Here is a 24524-nt window from a genome sequence, read left to right on the forward strand (position 1 = left end):
GCCTCCCAGAGCCAGGAAGTAGCAGCGGAGACTCACAGGAAGAGCCTACGGTGAGGAAGGCCAGACAAAGCGCCCGCCAGCCAGACCCCGGAAGCCGCCCTCTCCTTTCTGGCGGTGCGCCTGATTGACTGGCCCCCACTCCAGCGTCCCTGATTGTCTGGGGCTTCAGGCCCCGCCCCCTCAGGCCCTGAGTGACAGGAGATTGCGATCTCACGTGAGGCTGGATGTGGCCAGAATGACCGTTTTGGCCTAGCGGTTTATAGGGGGTGCGTCCTTCTTGCGCTGGGATCTGACCAGGCAAGGAGCACATTCGCATTTAACCTTGTATACAAGGTTATAGCTATTTTGCGTAATAAGATATAAAATTGCAAGCAATATAATGGCAATTCTGTAACTGCCCAGTGGGTTCACCTTGCCCGCTGCCTAGACAGAGCCGATTTCTCAAGACGGGGGGAATAGCAATAGAGAAGGAGTAATTCACGCAGAGTCAGCTGTGCAGGAGACCGGAGATTTGATTTTTATTTTATTTTATTTTATTATTTCTGAAACAGAGTCTTGCTCTGTCGCCCAGGCTGGAGTGCAGCCTCTTAGTTTTATAATTATTCAAATCAGTCTCCCTGAGCATTTGGGAAAAAGAGTATTTAGAAAGTTTATTTTGCCAAGGTTGGGGATGCTTGTGCATGACACAGCCTCAGGATGTCCTGATGACAGTTGCCCAAGGTGGTCAGAGCACAGCTTGGTTTTGTTGGAGGTAAATGCTCGGTGACGCAAAGTGAAACCAGCACTTAAGCAAAAGTTTTCTCAGCAACGCAATTTACCTCTGCGGAAGCGTGCTGCTCGCATCAATCACAATCGCAAGAGCACACGGAACAAAGGAAAGCAGGGGTTTTTATTCCTAATGCAATCCCTACCTCTGGCATGGGCTGGGGCCAGACCTCAAGATCTAAACTGACCCCGTTGGCTATTTGTGAATACTTTCCCAAATAAGGAAGGGGGAAGGGAGTCGTGAGTTACAATGGTGGGACGTGTGGTTTGGAAGGGAGAAATGGGTGCAGAGCAGGTAACCAAGGGAACAGATGTGAGTGATTGATTAGAACTGACAGGGGGAAGGTTTTTTACAGTAACTAAGGGCAAGGAGGCATGGAGAACAAGAAAGTTGAGTTCGAGAACAAAACACAAGAACGTTAACATGCCAAACCTTGGAAGAGAAACTGACTGTATCTGACAGTTTTACATATTTTAGGGAGACAGGAGACATCAATCAACATATGTAAGATGAACACTGGTTTGATCCGGTACAACCTGAAGCAAAAGTGGGTCAACTCGAAGCCAGGAGGGGGCTTCCAGGTCACAGGTAGGTGAGAGAGGAACGGTTGCATTCTTCTGAGTTTCTGACGAGCCTTTCCACAGGAGGCAATAAGATATGCATTCTTCTCAGCGAGCAGCGGATGACTTTGAATAGAATGGGAGGCAGGTTTGCCCTAAGCAGTTCCCAGATTGATTTTTCCCTTTATCTTAGTGATTTGGGGGACCCAAAATATTTTCCTTTCCAATTTCCCCTTTTTCTTTTAAAAATATTTTGGAGAAAGCATTTTAGAAGAAAATCAGTCTCTGGAGGCAGGTTTTGTCTGATTTCTCAAGGAGTAGCTGGGATTACAGGCGTGCAAAACCCCGCCTGGCTTTTTTTTTTTTTTTTTTTTTTTTTTTTTTGGTAGAAACCGGGGTCTCCCTCGGTTGTCCAGGCTGTCTCTGGTGCCCAACGCAGGGCTCCCCGTAATCTCTACAAATAATCCAGTGAAGGAACACCAGAGCATGGAAAGCTGAGGACGACTGACAAAGGACTCCCGAGTAGGTTTTCGCTTTAAGCTCTAGGGTAAGGAGGGCACTCAGGGAATTCCAGGGAAACCTCAGGAAAATGTGGGTCCAGCTGAGAGTAAGTTCGCTAATTACTTAAGCCTTGTGAAGTTACTGCGCCGCGGAGGGGTAATTGTCAGTACCCAAAATCTCACATCTTTGTTCCGCCTGGAAGACAAGTATTCGCATTGGTTCCCAGAATATGGAACCATGATGTAGAAGATTGGGACAAGGTCGGATCAGACTTAAAACGAGCACAACAAGAGGGCCGCGATATTCCCGTCTCTGCTTGGTCTGTGTGGTCTGCAATTAAAACAGCCCTGGAGCCCTTCCACACTGAGGAGGAGAAGGAGGATTTTCAGGATGACATAGGAAAGTTGAATAATCAGGAGTCTAATTATCAGCTAAGTGAACCATGACAGTCTCGTTTAAAAAAGGGCGAGAAACGGGAAGGTATGTATGTTCATCTCCAAAGACTTATAAAAGAAACTGTGCCACCTACTGCGCCTTTAGGGGAAGGTCTGGAATGGCCACCCCCAGGCCAGCCTCGTGAATATTTGGAAGGGGAGCCTGAGACCCGCGCCTTGCCGCTCCCATTGTTGCAGGCCCTGCCAGTAACTAGGCGAAGGGAAGCTTCAGGCTTATCCAACAGCCAATTAGTATGAGGGAATGATCTAGGCTTGCCCACCTGTTAATTATGGTAGAGGAGTGCTGTGAGCGGGTCCAAATACAAATTATGGCACAGGGACAATCCAGGCATCCATTCGCCAGGCACAAGAAATGGGGGATTTGAATGCTTGGCAGTTTCTTGTAATTATTTCACCAGCTGAGGAGGCTAGAGAACTTGTTCAAGCATGCTGGGATCCATTTCCTTTTAAAATATTAAAAGACTTAAAGCAAGCAATTGGACAATATGGGCCAAATTCCCCTTATGTTCATTCCTTGTTACAATGTGTGGCTTATAACAGACGTTGAATAAGTATGGATTGGGAGACATTAGCCCGATCCACCCTGTCCCCCTCTGAATTTCTCCAATTGAAAACCTGGTGGACGGATGAAGCAACAAATCAGGCAGAAATGCTCAAGCCCAACGTCCTGTTAATATCACACCTGATCAATTGCTTGGAATCGGACAGGCATGGGGTACTCTAAATCAACAGATGGTAATGGGTGATGAGGCTGTTGATCAGCTCAGAACTACATGCCTAAGAGCCTGGGAAAAAATCCATGACCCTGCTACTGCTTATCCTTCTTTTCACACATTTCAACAGGGTCCAAGGGAGCCTTATCCTGATTCTATCACCCGTTTGCAGGATGTGGCTCAAAAGGCTATTTCCAATTCTCATGCCAAGAAAGTGATCATTCAGCTGCTTGTTCATGAAAATACTAATACAGAATGTCAGGCAGCAATTAGAACTATTAAGAGAATGGCAGATCTAAATGAGGAAAAAACTTTAAGTGAATACATTAAAGCCTGCGATGGCATTGGGGGGCACTTATATAAGGCCAGCCTCCTTATATAAGGCCAGGGGGAGAGGGGGATGCTATTACTCCCCAAATCGTGGGGGGTTTCTCACCCCCTGCGATGTGGATTGTAACAGTGAGGGGGAGAGAGAGGATCGCTATTACTCCCCTTTATGATGTGGATCTTAATAATTATTCCCCCCTGAAATGTGTGTTCATTATTAGCAGTGTCTTTTGTTCACGATATTAGGAACAATTTCACAGGTTATGTGTACACAGCCTGTGATGGGAGAAAGATTACCATCCTCTGCACCTCCCGATATTAGGAACCATATCACACAATGGGTGTACACTTTTTCGGAGATTTGGAGTAATGTCTTCCTATTTTTCCCTGAATATTCGGAGACATATCACAGGGTGGCTGTACGCCCACTACTCTCTTGGCAGGAACATCATACTTTACCTACTGGAAATTAGGAGCAATATCACAGACTGGGTGTGAAGCCACTGTCATACTGGAAGTAATATCATGCTCTTCCCCCAAGTTATGAGGAACAATATCACAGGGGGGTGTGTACCTTCTCCGGTAGGGGTAGCAGTATCATCATCTCTTCCTTTAGATGACAGGAACAATATCACAGGGTGGGTGTACACCTCGTGTGTTTTTGGAAGCAATGTCATTCTCTCTTCTTCTAGGTTTTCGGATTCATATCACAGGCAGGGTGTACACCCCTTGTTGTATTGGAGGGTGTCTCATCCTCTTTCAACCTGCATCTTTAGAACAATATCCCATGGGGGCCGTCCATCCCTTCAATATTGGTACTAATACCATCTTCTCCTTTCCTGGATATAAGAAACAATATCACAGGAGGGGTGTACACCCCTTGCAATATTGGTAGTAATATCACCTCTCCCTTGTGGTTATTAAGGACAAAATCCCAGGGTGACTGAACGGTTCCTGCTTTATTGGGAATAATATCCACTCACCTTCTGGATATCAGGAACCATATCACTGAAGAAGTGTCCACCCACTTCGATATTGTCAGCCATGTCATCTTCTTCCTGCCTGGATATCAGGAACGATACCCCGGGTTTGGGGGCGCTGTACACCCACTGTGATATCAAAAGTAAAATCAGCCTCTTTCCCGCTGGATATTAGGAACTTTATCACAGGTGTGTGTGCACCTTCTGGGATATTGGGAGTACTATGAGCCTCCACCTCGCTGCATATTAGGAACAATATACGGGGGGCAGGGTGCTTACAGCCCCTGCAATATTGAGAACAATATTCTTCTCTTTCCCCTGTACATTAGGGTCTACATCACAGGGGTCTGTACACCTTCTGCGATATTGGGATTAATGTTGTCCTCTCCCCTACTGAATGTCAAAAACAGTATCATAGAAGGGTGTACACCCCCTGCAATATGGCCAGTAATATCATCGTCTGCACCTTTGGATACTAGGAACAACATCACAGAGGGTGTGTACACTCCCCTGCGATATTGGGCATAATGTTATCCTCTCTTCCCCTGGATATTAGGACTGATATCCCTGGTGGTGGGAGGTGGAGTACCTTAAGAACATTATCGGCCGGGCGCGGTGGCTCACGCCTGTAATCCCAGCACTTTGGGAGGCCGAGGCGGGCGGATCACAAGGTCAGGAGATCGAGACCACAGTGAAACCTCGTCTCTACTAAAAATACAAAAAATTAGCCGGGCGCGGTTGTGGGCGCCTGTAGTCCCAGCTACTCGGGAGGCTGAGGCAGGAGAATGGCGGGAACCCGGGAGGCGGAGCTTGCAGTGAGCCGAGATCGTGCCACTGCACTCCAGCCTGGGCTGGGCGACAGAGCGAGACTCCATCTCAAAAAAAAAAAAAAAAAAAAAAAAAAAAAAAAAAAGAACATTATCACTGGATGGGTGTACACCCTGCGATATTGGGTGTAGTATCCTCCTCTCTTCCCTAGGATATTAAGAACAATATCACAGGAGGGGTGTACCTCCACAGCCCCTGTGTTATTGGGAGCAATAGCATCTTCTCCCCCTCTCGATATAAGGAACAATATCCCAGGGTGGGTGTACATCCCCTGCAATATTGGGTGTAATGTCTTCGTCTTCCAACGTGGATATTGGGCATAGTGTCACAGGGGGGTGTAAGCTTTCTTCGATATTGGGAGTAATATCATCCTCTCCCCTCAGGATTGTAGGCAAAATATTGAAGTGGTTTTACAACTCGTGTGATATGGGCAGTAATATCATCCTCTCCCCACCTAGATGTTAGGAACTATATCACAGGCAGCTGTACACTTCTTTTTTTTTTTTTTTTTTTTTTTTTGAGACGGAGTCTAGCTCTGTCGCCCAGGCTGGAGTGCAGTGGCCAGATCTCAGCTCACTGCAAGCTCCGCCTCCCGGGTTCACACCATTCTCCTGCCTCAGCCTCCCGAGTAGCTGGGACTACAGGCGCCCACCACCTCGCCCAGCTAGTTTTTTGTATTTTTTAATAGAGACGCGGTTTCACCGTGTTAGCCAGGATAGTCTCGAGCTCCTGACCTCGTGATCCGCCCATCTCAGCCTCCCAAAGTGCTGGGATTACAGGCTTGAGCCACCGCGCCCAGCCTCAGCTGTACACTTCTTGTGATATTGGGAGTCCTATCCTCTCCCATCATGGATATTCAGAACAATATTACAAAGGAGGTGTACACTCCCTGCCATATTGAGAGTAATATTATGCTCTCCCCTTCAGGATACTAAGAACAATACCGCAGGAGGTGTGTACAACCCCTGTGATATTGAGAGTAATATCGTCCTCTCCCCCTGAATATAAGAAACAATATCACAGGAGGATGTATGTCTCCTGTGATATTGGGAGTCATATCATTTTCTCTTTCTCTGGATATTCAGAACAATATCACAGTGGGTGTGTACACCCCCTGCAATATTGCCACTAGTATCATCGTCTCCCTTTCAGGATATAAGGTATACACCCCCTTGTGATATTGGGGGTAATATCTTCCTCTCCCCCGCTGGCTATTAGGAACAATGTCACAGAAGGGGTGTACACCCCCTGCTCTACTGGGAGTGATATAGTCCTCTCCGTCCCTGGATATTAAGAACAATATCACTAGGGAGTGTACACCTCCTGCAATATTGAAACTAATATCATCCTCTTGCCTCCTGGATATTAGGAGCCATATCACAGGGGTGGTGTACATCCCCTGCGAAATCGGAAGAAATGTCATCCTTTCCACCTTTGGATGTTAGGGACAATATCACGGGGGAGGTCTATGCCCCCTGTGATATTTGGAGTCCTATCATCCTCTCCCACCCAGGATATAAGGAACGAGATGACCGAAGGGTTGTACACCCACTGCAATAGTTTCAATAATGTCACCCTCTACCCCCGGCTATTAGAAATAACATCATAGAGGGGTGTACACTTTCTTCGATATTAGGAGTAATATCCTCTCCCCGCCGGATATCAGGAACAAGTCTATTAATTATTAATATTAATAAATATAAGAAAAATTAAGAGTAATCATCGATGTTGATAATCACAATAAAGATAGTAAAAATTAATACTGGTTAAAAATGTTAATGATTAGTATTAATAATTAATAGTAATATCACTGTTAATAATAAAATAATGATATCAGCAATAATGTTACTTAAATCAATACTAAGTGATGCTGGTAATAAAATAATAATTAATATTAAGAACTAATAATATTGTTAAACGTGATTAATGTTAATAATTAATTTTAAGTATGCATAATCATATATTTAAAATAATTATCCACAATTAATAAATGGATTCCTATTAATTAATAGTATCATTGATAATTATTAAAATCAATCATTGATGTTTAATAATTAATTATATTATTACTCCTAATACCACAGGGGGTGTACACCTACCTGTAATGCTGTTCCTAATATCCAGGGACGGAGAGCATGATTTTAGTTTTAATATCACAGTAGGTGTACACTCACCGCGTGACACTGATCCTAATATAAACGGGGAAGAGTATGACATGACTCCAAACACAGCAATGAATGGACAGCCACCCGGTGATACTGCTCCTAATATTCATGGAAAGTGTGTATTATATTACTCCCAATATCACAGGGAGGGTACAGCTCTTCTGCGATATTGTTCCTAGTATCCGGAGGGGAAGAGGATGATAATAATTTGCAGGCTGTATTCACCCACCCAGTGATATTGTAATTAATATCCTGGGAGGGAGAGGATGATATTACTCCCCGTCGAGCAGGAGGCGTACACCCAGCCTGGTATATTGTTCCGAATATCCATGGAGGGGAGCGGTTGATATTACTCCAAATATGGCAGGGAATGTACATCCACCCTGTGACATCCTTCTCAATATCTCAAGGCTGAGAGGCTGATATTACTCCCAGTATCGCAGACACTGTACACCCCTATGTCTTCCTGATATCCCGAAGGGGAGAAGACGGTATTAATCCCCATATTGCAGGAGGTGAACACCCACTCTGTGATATCTTTCCAAATTTGCGCGGGTAGAGAGTATAATATTCCCAATATTGCAGAAGATGTGCACACCCCCTCCCCCTGTGATATTATCCTGAATATTCCAAGGCACAGAAGATGATGTTACTCCCAATATCACAGAAAGTGTACACCCCCCAGGGATGTTGTTCCCATGATCCAAGAGGGGAGAGGATGATATGACTTTCAATATCGCAGGGGTGTACATGCCCCCAGTGATGCTGTTCCTAATTTCCACCTGGGAGAGGATGATATTACTCCCAATATCGCAGGGGTCATAAACACTCCTTTGATATTGTTCCTAATATTCAGGCGGGGAGAGGATGATATTCCTCCCTATATTGCAGAGGGTGTACACCCGTCTTTGATACTGTTCGTAATGTCTAGAGGGGGAGATGATATTACTCTCAGAGTCGTAAACACGCTGTGTGTCCACCGTGGATCCTAATATCCAGGGAGGGAAATTACTCCCCAAGACGTGGGGGGTGTCCACCCCACCTGTCACATTGTTTCCTGTACCCAGGGAGGAGAGGATTATATCGCTACCAATATCAAAGAAGTGTACACGTCCCCTGTGATATGGTTCCTAATATCTTCGTTGGGAGAGGATGATATTACTCTCAATATCACAGGGGTTGTCCATCCCGCCTGAGATATTGTTCCTACTATCCAGAATAAGAGAGAATGATATTACTTCCAATAGTGCACGGCGTGTCCCCCGCCATGTGATATTGTTCTCAAGAGCTAAAGGAAGAGAAGAGAATAGTATTCTTTGTACTGCCGGGGGTGTACAACCAACTGCGATATTGTGAGGCACCCCTTGTGAAAACAAGAAAGACTGGAATTTGATGAGACTCCAGTACCACCTGGGCAGCTCTGCCTTCCCCACAGTCTCTCCAGCTCCCTTTTCTGTCCCGTGGGTGTAGGAGAACAGCTCTCCGCAGCAGGGTCCCACCCAGGGCTTCAGAGGACTTGATGGATTCACTCTTTCCTTCTGTTAGCAACACCAGGCACGGCTCTCTGCTGCGGATACTAACAAAACATTTTCTCTGTTTAATTTCTGAAAGGAATTTCTCTGGGATTTCCTGAACCATCAGGAGGGTCCCCGCATAAGAGATCATTTAAGCCACGGGGAGATCAACTTACATGAATTTTCAAAAGAAACAACTAATCAGTTGCTTGCATTTTCTGTTGTACTGTTACTCAGATCTGTTGATGAAGGTCTACTATCAGTTTTTAAGGTAATTTACAGGGAAGAAAATCATTAATTAGATTAACTCATTCAGCTATGAAAGGATATAGTTTATTTTTCAAATGTAATTAACTATTAATCATCTTTTAGTATATCTGAGTTACAGTATCCTCCATCAGAAAAAAAAGTGACTGGATTACACGTAAGTTTATATTCTCTATCACAGATCAATCAATATTAATCTTAGCTAAAATAATTTAACTTGTTTCTTAAAAACACATTTGCTTTTGTATGTAACAGCAGCTAAGTATTGAAAATCAAAGAGCAAATTATAAAACAGGATTAACCAAATATTAGGAAATTTTTACAGATGTTTGCTGCATCGATGGGGTAGGATATTTGCATCATCAATAAACTAATTATTTTATTATTTCAAAGTAAATAATTTAGGTTAGAATATTTGTTATTGACATTTTAATCTTTTTTTCAAATCATACGTTTGACAGTTATTTTTAAAATGTTTAAATGTTCAAAGAAAAATTACTAGAAATAGAAAAACTAATGTGAAAAGTAACAGCCCTCAAGACTTCCATCTCCCAGAAATAACTACTGTTAATAATTAGGTAGTGTTGCTACCACATTTTTGCTATGAGTGTACCAAAGTGAGTTCGTAGGAAGGTACGTTGTGTTTTATAGCTAGCATTTTTCATTAACAGTGTGTTTTTGGCATCTTTGTTCTGCCTTATTATTTTTGTCAGCTGTTTGATATTCCATTTTATCAATATGTTATTATTTACCTAAGCAGTCCTTCATTGATGGATGAGTTGTAATGTTCCTGATGTAGAAAATTCCTAATTATTATGCTGAAATGAACATCTTTGTTCATTTGGGCACTTATGTAAATACTCTTAAAAAGTAAAGTTCTAAGACAAAATATATCAATAAGGTTTTTAAAATTCTTTTATTTATTTATTTTTTTTTTATGAGACAGGGTCTTGCTCTGTCGCCCAGGCTAGAGTGCAGTGGTGCAGTCATGGCTTATGATAGCCTCGACCTCCTGGGCTCAAGCCATCCTCTTGCCTCAGCCTCCCGAGTAGCTGGGACCACAGACGAGAGCCATCATATCCAGCCAAGATTATGTTTTTATTTTCATTCTTTTTTTATGTTTACTAGATGTTTATAATTATTTCATTAATTGCCTATTAATGTATTTTCTCCGTTTATTTCAGTTTCATTTTTCCCACTGGTTCATTAGCCTTATTTGTGTACATATTGCTTTGTTATTTGTTCATAGGTTTTGATTTTTTTTTCCTCTGGCTTCACATTTGGAGTCATTCTGAAAATAATCTTTGCTTTTCAAAATTAAAAATACAGGTATACATTTTCTCTGGTACTTCTATTTTTTCTTTTTCTTTTTTTTTTTTTTTTTTTTTGAGACAAAGTCTCACTCTGTCACCCAGGCTGGAGTGCAGTAGCACAATCTCAGCTCACTGCAACCTCTGCCTCCTGGGTTCGAGCAGTTCTCTGCCTCAGTCTCCCGAGTAGCTGGGATTACAGGTGCCTGCCACCACGCCCGGCTAGTTTTTTTCTATTTTTAATAGAGGCGGGGTATCATCATGTTGGTCAGACTGGCCTTGAACTCCTGACCTTGTGTTCCACCCGCCTCAGCCTCCCAAAGTGCTGGGATTACAGGCATGAGCCAACGTGCCCTACCTATTTTTTCTTTATTTTCCATTTACGTCTTTGGATCCAACTGGAATTTATTTCATCTTGAGAGTAAGGTACAGAGTCTAGCTTTACTTTAAAAAAAATAATAATAGTTATTATTCTGTGTAAACTTGGACAAACATAAAACCCCAAAAACAAATAAGAACACCTCATGGATTGAGTTAGGGATAATTGACATTTTTCACAATATTGAAGCTTATTCAGGGACACAGTGTCTCCCCATCTTCATTCCTCAAGTCCTCCCATCTACGTGGCACCTCCAGCCTCCCAGGTGGCTGCTCAGGTTGGAAGCCTCAGATTCCTCTCCTCTCTTCATACTCCGTCCTTGGAACAGGTTTTAGAAATATGTTCCACAGTCCGGGCACAGTGGCTCATGCCTGTAATCCCAGAACTTTGGGAGGTCAAGGCAGGTGGATCACCTGAGGTCAGAAGTTCGAGACCAGCCTGGCCAACATGGTGAAACCCTGTCTCTAATAAAAATACAAAAACTAGCTGGGCATAGTGGTGGGTGCCTGTAGTCCTGAGAATAGCTTGAACACGGAAAGCAGATGTTATAGTGAACCGAGATTGTGCCACTGCTTTCCAGCCTGAATGACAGAGCAAGACTCCATCTCAAAAAAAGAAAAAGAAAAAAAAAAGAAATATGTTTCACATCTGCTTCTTCCTGTCCCTCCTGTGCCACCACCTGGCCATACCACCTTGGTCCCTTCCTGGAATGTCGCTGGCACTGACTGGTCTACCCACCGACTTCTGTGAGCCCTTCCCCTTGTCATAACACAGCAGCCAGACTGATCCTTCCCCAACATGTCATCCTCTCCTCAGAAGCCCTCAGATGGGTTCACGTCTTGGAACAGAAGCCAGGTGCTCTGCAGTGGCACACATACGCCGCTCTGCAGTGGGATATATATGCTGCTCTGCAGTGGCACACATACACTGCTCTGCAGTGGGATATGTAGGCTGCTCTGCAGTGGCACACATATGCCACTCTGCAGTGGGATACATACGCTGCTCTGCAGTGGCACACATATGCTGCGTGTGGGTCTGCCCTGTGGGGACATCACCCGTGCAGGCACATGTGTGTGCCTCCCGTGTTCCGCCCAGCACTCCCTGGTGCACTCCAGGCTCTCACACATCTGAGTGAAGGGAAGGCCAGCACATTTCTTCCGTAGTTAACATCTAGCTACTTGAGTTGTTTGTTTTGTGCTTTTAAGAATTGTAGGTAGCGGGCCGGGTGCAGTGGCTAACACCTGTAATCCCAGCACATTGGGAGGCCGAGGCAGGTGGTTCACCTGAGGTCAGGAGTTCAAGACCAGTGTGGCCAAACATGGTGAAACCCCGTCTCTAATAAAAATACAAAAAAATTAGCCAGACGTGGTGGTGGGTGCCTGTAATCCCAGCTACTCAGGAGGCTGAAGCTGGAGAATCACTTGAACCTGAGAGGCAGAGGTTGCAGTGAGCTGAGATCGCACCAGTGCACTCCAGCCTGGGCAAAAAGAGTAAGACTCTGTCTCAAAAAAAAAGAATAAAAAAGAAAAAAAGGAAAAAGAATTGTAGGTAGTCACAGATTTTTTAATTTGTCAACTATCAATTCACTGACTTTGTTTCTCATAGGTTTCAGTTGACTGACTCGGATTTTTAAGTTAGGTGGTTATATCAGCTTCAAATAATGTAATTTTTATGCTTGTAAAAATATGTATGTGCTTAGCAATTAAATGATTATGTGATTTTTTTTTTAGTTGTATTGTTTTTTAGTGTTTAAGTAACTATTTCCTAGTTAAATTTCCAATTGTTTGGAATCCTTTTTTTCTTATTCATCTCCAGTTTTGTGCACAGAGGGTGGGTGTGGCATTTGTGATCTATTATTGTTAATGGTCTCCATTTAAAATCATTTTATTGGCTGTGACTTCCTTGCGATGTGAAACCTATTTTAATGCAGCGTTTGCTTTTCTAGCTGCAAAAAATTGTTTGAAGAAAGATAATGAGAAATGGGGACTCTAATTGGCCTACAGTTCGATAGAAGAAAACTAAGTCTACCCAAACACGATAGTAGCCACTGTTTTCTCTAAACTAGGAAAAAGCAGCAGTAGAATTGTTGATTAGTCTTGCAGAAGGCTATAGTTCTCGCTGCCATCCGGTTTTTCAGCCTAAAAAACAGGTATGCCAAATGCAGGGTGCTGGGAGGGGTGTGTACGTCTCTGAAACCACCTGTCTTTTGCAGAGATGCTGGAAGGGTGCAGTTTGCCTGCTGAGTCAGACTTTGAGTTGGGCAGATCCAGCTTTCTAGCCAGCGTGGCGCTTGCTGTGGCCCTGGCCTGGTTGCTCAGTCTTCTGAGCCTCAAGTTCCGTGTCTCGCAGTTGAAAGTAATGCAGTGCTGATGGCACTGAGGTTTTTAGTGTTAAATGGATGAGCACTGGGAAGTGTTTTTGCTGAATCCCCTGGCAGGCTTTTATTGCTGTAGGCAGTAACGCAGAGCTGGGAGCAGTTTTTATTTGTCAGTGGTGAGTAATGTCAGTTTTTCTTCTCCTACACGGACTAGCTTTTGTTAACTTACTGAAACAAACAATTTTTTAAGCATTTCTGCCAGGAAGTTCCAATTTGGCAATCAGCGAAGGTGCTTTATTCTGCATACGGGAGGATACAAGGGTAGTGCAAGGGGATGAAAGAGACAGTCCCCAAGAATATAAGCATCGTGACAGCTGTGCAGGTGAAAATTCATAAATGAGACTACCTCTAAAAGGAAGCTGTAAAATCAACACACAGCGGGTCAGGAGAGATTTGCAAAGGCGCTTTAAAGAAATGGTGCCTTGAGAAGTCGGAGGCCTCCTTGAGAATGCCTTAAGGAAAATACTATCAGAAGGGGGTTGTCAGCAGTGAAGCTGGGAAAACAGCCTCCTGGAGGTGTGGCTTGGAGGCAGAGCATCGGGCTGCACTGGTCGGATGCCATTCCCCGTTGGCGCCACAGACCAGCTTTACCAGTGGGGATGGCCGTGCTTTCCAAGTGCAAGCCCTTAGGAAGGTAGAGGTGGGCAGGTAGGGAGGAGGGAAGATTTAGGAAGGAAGAGGAGCTTCAAGAAGGCAGCTTTGTCTTCCAACCAGAGCTGCTGAGGCTCCAGACCATCCTCTCCTGCGCCCCACGGTGGCTATTTGGGTCCTTACCACTTCCTGTCCCCCTCCTGGCATCTCACAGGTATTCAGGCAGCTTAGCATCCTGGGCTTCGGTTATTTCTGCTGTTGAGACCACTCACGCTCCGTGGTGTCAGCAGCCACGTTTGACTTGCTCATGTGCTAGTGGGTTAGAAATGGGGAGCATCTGCTGAGGGATCTGTCCTGTGGCCTGGCCTGGGTGTGGACGGCTGTGGTCCCCCAGGGCTTCGTGGATGTTGCGTCTGAGAAGACTGGAAGTTGGCCAGAGGCCTCATGGGGACAGTCTCAAGGTGACAGAGGCTGCACCCCGAGAGCGGCCTGAACTGGAGAGGCACCTGCGCCTCTGACATGGCTTTGCATAACACGCAGCATCTTCACACCTGCTGTGTTCTGCTGGTTCCAGGCCAGTCGCCAGAGCTCGTACAGATTTGGTAGGGTCCTCCCTCTCAATGGCAGGTGTCGAAAGAACCTGTGGACATGGTCATAGCCACCCCAGACGTTCACTCCCTACCAATTCCCTGGTAGTTTCCCCAGCCTTCCCCCATCTGTACTGAAGAACTGACATCCACCATCTGGTTTTAAAATGTTTAGAATTTGTAATAATTTTATAGATACATATTTTCTAGAGAGTGATGTAACATCCATAACAATCTAAAAACAGATTTTCTAGGAAGTTACCGTGAAATCTACAAAGTCAATAAAACATTTCATCTCAGGTGCTGAGCTTTGAGGAGAGTATCAGGGTTCGGGCTCTGCTGCCTTTCCCCAAAGAACTCACTTGGGAAGCAGTCAGGTACGTGGCATCCTGGGGCTGGCTGACCTCAAGCTTGTCTGGTACTGTTAGTTTCAGCAGCATTTCTTCTTTAGCTAGGCTGTTGGAAGATAAAAGGGGAAGGAGGAATTTCTGGGCCTTGGTGACTGTGAGGAGCTGCAAGTGATGCTGAATGCGATCTTCCAGCTGGCCTGGGGCCCTGGTGGAGACTGAACATGGAACGAGAGGCAGGTTTTGAGGGTAGACAATGGCGTCCATGAGAACTACTGAGTAGGCAGAAAGAAAGATGGGTCTGAAGCTCAGGAGAGAAGTGGGGATGGAGGCATGCATTCTGGAATCGTAGACAACAGCAGACATACTTGTTCAGCAGGAGGAATACGCAGGTGGTTCATCGTCTCATCATCAGTCATCATTGGACTTTGCTTTTGGCTTAGGGCATCGTTTCTTTCTCCACTGTCCCGTGATGGTGGCTTTTTACATTTTATATTTGGGGAAACTAAGATTCACAGTCAGGTTGCTGCTCAGTGAACCATTAACTATTATTGTGCATGGGCACTAATGTGGACATTTTAATTGTCATGTATCTTTAAATATTTTCTATTTTTCAGATTAGAAGATAATTCTGAAACAAATGCCAGCCACTCTTTAATTACAAAAATGACGGATGAGCTGTATCACCATGTGCCTGAGAATCATTGTGTTTTAAAGGACTTGGATCATCTTCCTACTGAGACGTAAGTTCCAGGACATCCTGACAACTGTTGAAACATTGATTCTGCAGATTAGCATAGCAAACTTAGACATTTTCTATGTTTTAGATTTTATAAAGTAGTCTTAGAATACCACTGTTACTACTCCAAGAGGAATTATGAGATCAGTTTTGACAATCTCTGTGAAAGCGTGGCACATCTGATGAGGCTGTGAATGTCACATTCTGTTTGCCACAATTCAGTGTATTTAATTAACACTTGCCGTATGTCACGGTTGTCCCTGCAGACCCACCAGTGATACGCAGCTAGCCCTGGCTCCCAGAAAGCCGCAGCCTTGCAGGTACAGGAGAGTGAGGTACAGGTGAGGATCACAATGCCTGCTCCGAGTCTGGCTCTGTTTGCAGGTGGCCCCAGCTGCTCCGTGAGCTCTGCAGCACACCCTTTCCTACCCTCTTCTGTCCCAGGATTGTGCTGGAAGTGCTGGTTGTGTTCCAAAGCATCAGCAAGCAGTGTCACCACGTGTCTTGCCTCGGAGCTGAGACACAGGCAGTGGGTGGAGAGGATGCTGCCGTCTCGCCAGCGGCTGAACTACCTGCGTATGTGGAGTAGGTGCGCGCTCACTTTCCTGTTTTGGAGGGACACTGTGGGGCAGGAAGTCATCACAGATGCAGTTCCAGTCCCCACTGAAGACACACACAGTAGGCCCCTCACTGAACCCATCGACAGGTGTTGATATACTTGGAGTTCACAACTGATAGTATGAACCCAACGTATCTGAGACAGGTCTCAATCCTTTTAGAAAGTTTACTTTCCCAGGGTTAAGGATGTGCTGTGACAGCCTCAGGAGATCCTGACAGCATGTGCCCCAGGTACTTGGGGTGCAGCTTGCTTTTATACATTTTTATACATTTTAAGGAGACATAAGACATCAGTCAGTAGGTGTAAGGTGTACATTGGTTCCATCTGGAATGGCAGGAAAACACAAAGGTGGGGGGCTTCCAGGTTATAGGTGGACAAGAGACAAAGGATTGCATTGTTTTGAGTCTTTCATAAGCCTTTCGGTGAATACACAATTGACTTGTGAGTGGGGGTAGAGGAATAGTGACTTACACCTTAGTGTGGCTCAGTGAAGCTGCATTTTACACAGGGCAGAGGAAGCAATCATATAGGTATTTGTGTCAGGTGAGCTGAGGGATGACGCCCTGTCCCACCCCTGGGAAGATCAGCTGGCAACTGCATTGCCAGGGTGAAATTCAGCAGAAGTCTTTCTGGGTAGAGATCTTGAGGCCCACGAGGCATTTCCTTGTGGACAAACTGTGAGGGAGGTCTGTATGTAGCTTTTTTCTCTTGTAGCCACCTTATTTAGGAATAAAATGGGAGGCAGGTTTGCCTGAGGCAGTTCCCAGCTTGACTTTTCCCTTTGGCTTAGTGAGTTTGGAGTACTGAGATTTATTTTCCTTGCACGGTGGAAACAAAAGTTAAGTTCCCACAGCATGTTTCTGGTCATAAAAATATTGCCAAACTTCTAAAGAAAGACCCAAAACACTTACAGTGTTAAACATTGAGGCACATGTGAGCTCTATGGACATTTAAGAAAGATGAATAAAAACAAGTGAGAACTACTCAGTGTTTGGCGAGGCAGTGAGTGACGGCAGTCCGGCAGTCCTGTGGTGGTTAAATGAGGCAGTAAATGTTTGCAGAGCGAGACCTCCCCAGGCCCGCCCCCTTCCCCCCACCCACAGCTCCAGCACCAACAGAAACAAATGTGTGGGTCACTGAGCACTTTTGTACCGACACGCACTGTCGAGCACTTGTATGATGATGGTAGACTTTACAAGTTCTTATAATTTGTATTCATTCATTCATTCATTCATTCATTTTCCAACCTGTTCATTCCAGTTCAGAGTTGTGGGTGGCTGGAGCCTATCCCAGCAGCTCCGGGTACAAGGCAGGACCCACCCTGGATAGGACATGGTTCCTTCGCAGGGCCAGTCACACACCCACACTCACTCTGGGACCATGGAGATGCGCCAGTTCACCTAATGTGCACGGCTCTGGGATGTGGGAGGAAACTGGGGGATGGGAGAAAACCCATGCAGAACGTGCTTCTCCACACAGACCGTGGCCCTCACGGTGTATCGATTTCCTTTCTCACTGATGTTGTGATGAAACGGTGTTGAATGAAATGATGTTATCTGAGGACTGTGAGGACTCCCCATGCTGATTTTCATAGAAAGTTATAGTACATACTATTTTAAGTAGTGTTTGTAATTTGGCCTATGGAAATGTGGGTTCTATCTACCTAAATAAATATTTGGATTTAAAGTATAACAGCAGATTAACTGGATTTGGATTTAAAATATAACAGCAGATTAACTTAATAGCAGATTAACAGCATTATGTTTCCTTCACTTACAGTGTATATTTTAGAATGTGCTACATCCTTAAGAAATGACCATTTTGGATACATTTCTAGAACTTTTGGGTTTAGTGGTATCTGTGTTTTTAAAGCTTTAAATAGATATCACTGGATTCCCCTCCAGAAGGGTACTACTTAATTTACACTCTTACCAGCAGTTTATAAGACAAGGTCATTCTCTTATTACCACTCTCCAAAACCAGAATATTTTTAAATGTCCCAACTAGTTTCATGGGAAAAATAAGATCTTACTTTAGTTGGGATTTCTTTAATCTGGTGGCATTGAGCCTGCTTTCATATTGAGGCCATTTGTTTTCCTCTGGTGAGAGTCCCTCCCTAGATGTCAGAGGGCAGGTAGCAGGGGGGCTGCTGGGCGCAGACTGGGCCTGCCTGGTGCCCCGTGAGTGTGCAGAGCCCCTGGCAGCCCTGACGTAGACCGTCAGATGTCTGAGAGTCTCAGATGATGACTGATGAGCAAGGAATGCGGATGTGCAGGATGGGCCGGGAGCAAGGGCTACACGGGGCACTCCCGCCAGCCACGGGCCTGGGGGCTGGAAACAGGTATTGGGCTCTGAGGATTAGGAAAATTATTTTTTGAGAAGTTGGGACTTAAGGATGTTGATGAGGTGAAACATCTTTTTCCGGATGAAGGTGGAAAATACCAACATTCCTCACGTTTGAATTTACTTTCATCTGTTTTTAGTATCAGAATACTGTCCCCTGTGCTCAGCCTGATCCTGTTCCTCATTACACTGGAGTTGGTCAACGTTCATGCTGTTCATGGGAAGAATGCGCGTGAGTATCAGCAGTACCTAAAGTGAGTATGTTCCACTTCTCTGTAGTCGCATTGCATCGTGGGCCAGATTGGGGGTGAGCCTGTAGGAGTGAGACTGGGGCAGCATGAGGGCCACCATCTCCTTGGTGGCCCCACCGCCGTCTCAGGCAAGGGTCTGACAACTGACCTACAAGAAGAACTCACACAAATGTCTCAAAACCACATTTTGTTTGTTTGTTTGTTTGTTTTTTGGAGACAGAGTTCCATCTGAAAAAGGCAGGAAAACACAAAGGTGGGGGGCTTCCAGGTTATAGGTGGACAAGAGACAAAGGATTGCATTGTTTTGAGTCTTTCATAAGCCTTTCGGTGAATACACAATTGACTTGTGAGTGGGGGTAGAAGAATAGTGACTTACTCCTTAGTGTGGCTCAGTGAAGCTGCATTTTACACAGGGCAGAGGAAGCAATCATATAGGTATTTGTCTCAGGTGAGCTAAAGGATGACGCCCTGTCCCAACCCTAACCCTAACCCTAACCCTAACCCTAACCCCTAACGCTAACCCTAACCCTAAAACCCTAAGCCTAACCCCTAACCCTAACCCCTAACCCTAAACCTAACCCTAACCAACCCTAACTGTAACCCTAACCCTAACCACCCTAACCCTAAAACCTGACCCTGACCCTGACCCTCACCCTCACCCTGACCCTGACCCTAACCCCTAACCCTACCCCTACCCCTACCCCTGACCCTGACCCTGACCCTAACCCTGACCCTAACCCTAATCCTCACCCTCACCTAATTTTTTTTTTTAATTTTTTTTTTTAAGGAAAGCTATAGCTATTCTGGGTTATCAGATTCTAGTCTTGTTTCTTGTTTTGGGGCTATTTTTACCTCTTTGTAAACTGGATCCTGCCATCTGATGAATTTTGTCCCACAATGATACTTGTGGAATAAGAAGCCAAGTATTGTCTCTCCTACTAATGTATCTATTGTCAGTTAATTTGAAAGTCTCCAACACTGGAACAAAGTTAGAAGAGGTAAGTTTTGCTCCCCAAAATGCATAACCAAACTGTGGTACATTCATGCAATGGAATACTATTTAGCCATAGAAAGGAACAAGCTATCAACTCACACAAAGACATGAGTGAATCTTGTATGCACATTGCTAAGTGGAAGAAGACAGTCTGAGGAGAATACACACAGTGTGACCTCATTTAATGAGACACTGCAGAAGGCAAACTACACAGATGAGAAACCATTGGCTCCATGGGGTGGGGGTTTGAAGCATTCCATATGATACTTTAATAGTGGGATATCTACCACAATGCATTGGTCAAAATACGCAGAATTTTACAACCAAATGGGTAAATCAAACTCTATTCAAATTAAATAAAATTACTCAGGATGTGGAGTATCCTAGAACAGAATACATCATGTGAAAAATAATGTAACTATGCTACAAATTACTATGATTTGGATGTGGTTTGTCCCTGCAAAAACTCGTGTTGAAATTTGACCCCCAATGTGGCAGTGTGGGGCGGTGGGGCCCAGTGGAAGGTGTTTGGGTCATGGGGACGGATCCCTCATGAATAGATTAATGTCCTCCATGGGGATGAGTGAGTTCTGCTCTCACAGGAATGGATTAATTCCTGCAAGAGTAGGTAGTTAAGAAAAGTCTGGGTTCCTTGGCTTCCCTCTTGCTTTCGTTCTTGCTATGTGATATCTGGTGCACCCCTTGCTCCCCTTCCACTTTCCACCATGAGGTGAAAAAGACTGAGACTCCACCAAATGCAACTGCCCAATCTCAGACATTCCAGCCACCAGTATTTTGAGCCAAAAGGACCTTTTTTACTTACAAATTACCCAGCCTCAGGTATTCTGTTACAGAAGCACGAAACAGAGTAAGACACAAATGTAGGAAAAAACTCAATGAAGATGTAGGGAAAATGGTGTTGACCTAAGTCACTTTGAAAATGAATAGAATCCGTATGCTGAAGGCAAACGAACTATACTTCATCACTGGATTCTATTTTATAAAGTTCTTTCCAACAGAAGCAATTGTGAACAATTGTAAAACCACAGTATCTGTATCTGGAATAAAACAATGACTTCCATAAGTCACAGATGGTAGGAACCAGGTCTCTCACTGTTGAAGTGGGAGGTTACAAATTACAAGGGGAGAAGGCTAGAATGATTCATTGATAGTAGATCAGAGGTAGAGACATGAATGAAAACTTATGTTTAGTTTAATATACACACAGTTCTACATAGAAAACTTTATAATTAGGTGTGTATAGGTAGGTTAGACACACACATATACTTCCTAGCATTGCTAATGAGGAAAAAGTGCTCATTCAACAATGTGCTCATTCGGCAGCCAAATGTAAGTTTTCCTATCATTCTGAAAGGAATCAGGCTCTTTGAAGAAATGTCTGATACTAGAACTGGGACAGTAAATATACGAGTCGGGATAATCTTGAAGTATCAGAAAGTAAGTAAGTACTAAAAAAAATTAAAATATATCAAAGAAAAATAATAGCCAATAAAAACAGCTACTGATGGCCAACACAGGAATGAATTGTAGTGTTGAATAATAACTAAAGCTGAAAGTAATTATCTAGGTGTCTGTATTTGTATACACAGGTGAATAAGAAAACAGAGTTGATAGAAATCTCCTTTGCAAAAGAATTCCAAGTAATTGATGTAGACACTCAGCCATCAATAATGTGGAGCCAACTCCTCACTCCGTAAGTGTGGGCTCTGCACAGTGACTTGCTCCAAAAGAACACATGCAGTATGGGCAAGGAGGAAAAATAACTTCACAGTGGAGAAACCTGACAAACAGTAGCTCTTCCAAATGATCCAAGTGAACATCAAAGGTGACAGTTCACCTTGAGAATATGCAGTGACAATGGGGGACATTCTGCAAAATTCTTGACCAATCCTCCTCAGTACTATCAAGGTCATCATGACATGGAAAGCCTGACACACTGTCACAGCCAGGAAGAGCCCACAGGGACGTGATGACTACATGTCATGCGGGATCCTGGATGGGATCCTGGGTCAGAGTAAGACAGAACCAAGGGCATCCAAATGAAATATGAACTTTAGTTAATAATAGTCTATCAGTATTAGTTCATTAAGTATGACAAATTATGTAAGATATTAATAAGCCATGTGAGACACGCTGATAGAAGATGTTAATAAGAGATGAAACTAGGTTGCAGCTACATGGGAAATCTCTGCATTTTTGGGGGGGCAATTTCTGAGTAAGTAAAAAAAAGATGTAAAATAAAACTTTATTGAAAACAGTTATATTTTTTGAACACTTCTTGGTTTAATTATTTATACCACGAATTACTAGTAATTGACACTGTTAACTAGTACTGTTTTTTTAAATAAGAGCATTTACGACACAAAAAAATTAACAGTGCAGATTGATATATAAATCAAAACAAATGCCCTTTACATGTTTTCTGTTAGAGTAGTCACACATATGTGTAAACTTAATTATCATATTTTTTTCTTGTGCTGTAGTTGTGTCCTGGGTTCATTCTCTAAAATGCTGTTCGCCTTAGACCAGGAAAAAAAAAATAACCTTACAGACTCTGTTTCAATTCATGGCTAAATATTTTCAAAACAGTGACTTTGTAAAAATATGTTCCAATGGAAAATTGATTCATTGTGATGGGATCACTTATTCCAAAGAATTCTTGTCTTTATTTCGTGTCCATGGCTACCTTTTAGCCATAATACAACAGAATCAAATATTAGCCACTGGGAAAAAATATTCAAAGAAAGAAAGTACGTGAAGAGAACTTATGACCATGATGATTCAATGTTTTACCACAATGCTTTCTAAAACACAAGAGTGTAAAAGGATATTCAAAGTCAATTTCCTCAGTAAGGCTTTGCAGAAAATGAGGAAACTAGAGAAACAAAAATGGCAGGACATCCTACAGGTGATTTTAGATGTTGCTATGTTTTATGGGGAAAAAATACTTTTACCTTTTAAAGAATCACAAAGAATTATTGGAAACCCAAACTCTGGAATGTTTGCAAATTTAGTTGAGTTTCTGTGTAATTATGTCTATATAGCTAGCCACAAAGTTGATTATTTTTTTTAAATCTGTGCCTTATTTGTGTAATAAAATACACAATGAATAATTAATGCTCATAGGAAGCCATGTTAGACCTTGTGAAAGGAAAATCAATCTTGGGGACCCAAAATCACTAAACTAAAGGGAAAAGTCAAGCTGGGAACTGCTGAGGGCAAATCTGCCTTCCATTCTATCCAAACTCACCCATCTGCTCACCGAGAGAAATGCATATCTGATTGCCTCATTTGAAGAGAGTAATCAGCAACGCAAAAGGATGAAACCATTTGTCTCTTACCTACCTATGACCTGGAAGCCCCCTGTCTGGCCTTCTCAATTTTCTGGACTGAACCAATGTACATCTTACACATATTGATTGATGTCTCATGTCTCCCTAAAATGTATACAACCAAGCTGAGCCCCTGCCACCTTGGGCCCGTGTTGTCAGGACCTCCTGAGGATACATCACAGGCATGCATCCTCAAGCCTGGCAAAATACACTTTCTAAAAAATCTGAGAGCTGTCTCAGATTTTCAGGGTTCACACATGTAATGTAGGAGGTCAATGTTTATAAAACAGACATTGTTCTATCTACTATTACAAATATGCTGCCAATTAACCTTAGACTTTCTCAACAAAATAAAAAATGTTGATGAGGTACAAATAATATATTTAAACTTAAATAATGTTGCAAGTTTTAATATGGCTACTTTTCAATTTTTCAATACTATTTTTTACTACTTTAACACTGTAAGAAAAATTAGTAATTAAAACATGAATAAAAGTGTTTACAGCGGGGTGCACATGTTTCCTCCAGCCTCTGCCCATCCCCAGCTTTCATCCCAACTGTCCTGATGGTGGCTCTAAGCATTGCTCCTTTCTCTGTACCAAGATCTCTCCCCAGAAACAAACCTAAATCTTACCATATGTTATGGCACGCTGTGATGATGAGCAGCGACGAGCAGCCAAAGCCTCAAGGCAGGGAGGCTTTTCTAAAACAAGACTTGTAGAATGTAACATGTGAAAGTAAAGCCCATAGCAGAGCTCCCTCCTCAGCACATGGGGAGCAGACAGGAAGCTTTTGCCTCACCTTCCTCAATGGCCTGCAGCCACATCTCCCTAGGTCAGTCTTAAGGACAACGAAACTCTGGTCTTCAAAGTGGACACGCTACTAGGTGCTCCAAAGCCATGGTGACCCACTCTCGGGTGGGTCCCGAGGAGAACAAAGCTCTGGTTCTAATCTTAACCCTAACCCTGTCCAAGACTTCGACCCTGAACCTAAACCCTGATCCCTACCCTGGTCCCTAATTCTGATCCTTACTTTGACCCTAACTTTGATCTTGACCCTGACCATGACCCCACCTCAAACCATACTTCTGGCCCTGACTCTGAGCATAATCCCTGTTATTATGTTTACGATCCATCTCTAGTCTTACCCTCTAGTGGTAAATAGCTGTACCCAAATGCACTTTTAAATTATTTAACTTCTTTTCCTTGAATTCTCTAAGGACATCCTAAAGGAAATGTCGTTATGTATTTTGTAGTCCCTCTGAGTGGCATGGCTTCAGATAAGTTCTAATACTTTGCAAGACATAAAAGGTTTAGAGAGTGACAGCACTGGGTTGTTTGGGATGCATGTTGGCATTCATGATAGTCATTGGTGCTGTTCTCTAAATATTTTTAGTTCACTTTTTATGAATGCATTCTGACTGTTCCATCCCACCTACTTAAATTTTTACATGGCCACATGACTGTGTTTTTTTTTTTTTTTTTTTTCTTTGCCAATGGAGGTGAGAAGAAAATAACATGTGACTTTTTCAGGAGAAATTTCCAAGAAACAGAGTTCT

At 43.5% G+C, this 24524-nt stretch overlaps 1 long non-coding RNA gene and 1 pseudogene across 2 annotated transcripts; one reads left to right on the forward strand and one right to left on the reverse strand.

Moving 5' to 3' along the window:
- LOC102145555 (uncharacterized) overlaps nucleotides 1-24524 on the reverse strand; it is a 65007-nt pseudogene that overhangs the window by 7816 nt on the left and 32667 nt on the right.
- On the forward strand, nucleotides 1143-23669 carry LOC135971729 (uncharacterized). Of its 2 annotated transcripts, XR_012414631.1 has the most exons (4): nucleotides 1143-1354; nucleotides 15285-15410; nucleotides 15791-15995; nucleotides 18509-23669. It is a non-coding gene; the product is annotated as an uncharacterized lncRNA (long non-coding RNA). The 2 variants fall into 2 exon arrangements; XR_010587945.2 differs by lacking the exon at nucleotides 1143-1354 and having other exon boundaries at nucleotides 13846-15410.

The sequence above is a fragment of the Macaca fascicularis genome, chromosome 7 (genome assembly GCF_037993035.2).
Source record: "Macaca fascicularis isolate 582-1 chromosome 7, T2T-MFA8v1.1".
NCBI classification, from domain to species: Eukaryota; Metazoa; Chordata; class Mammalia; order Primates; family Cercopithecidae; genus Macaca; species Macaca fascicularis.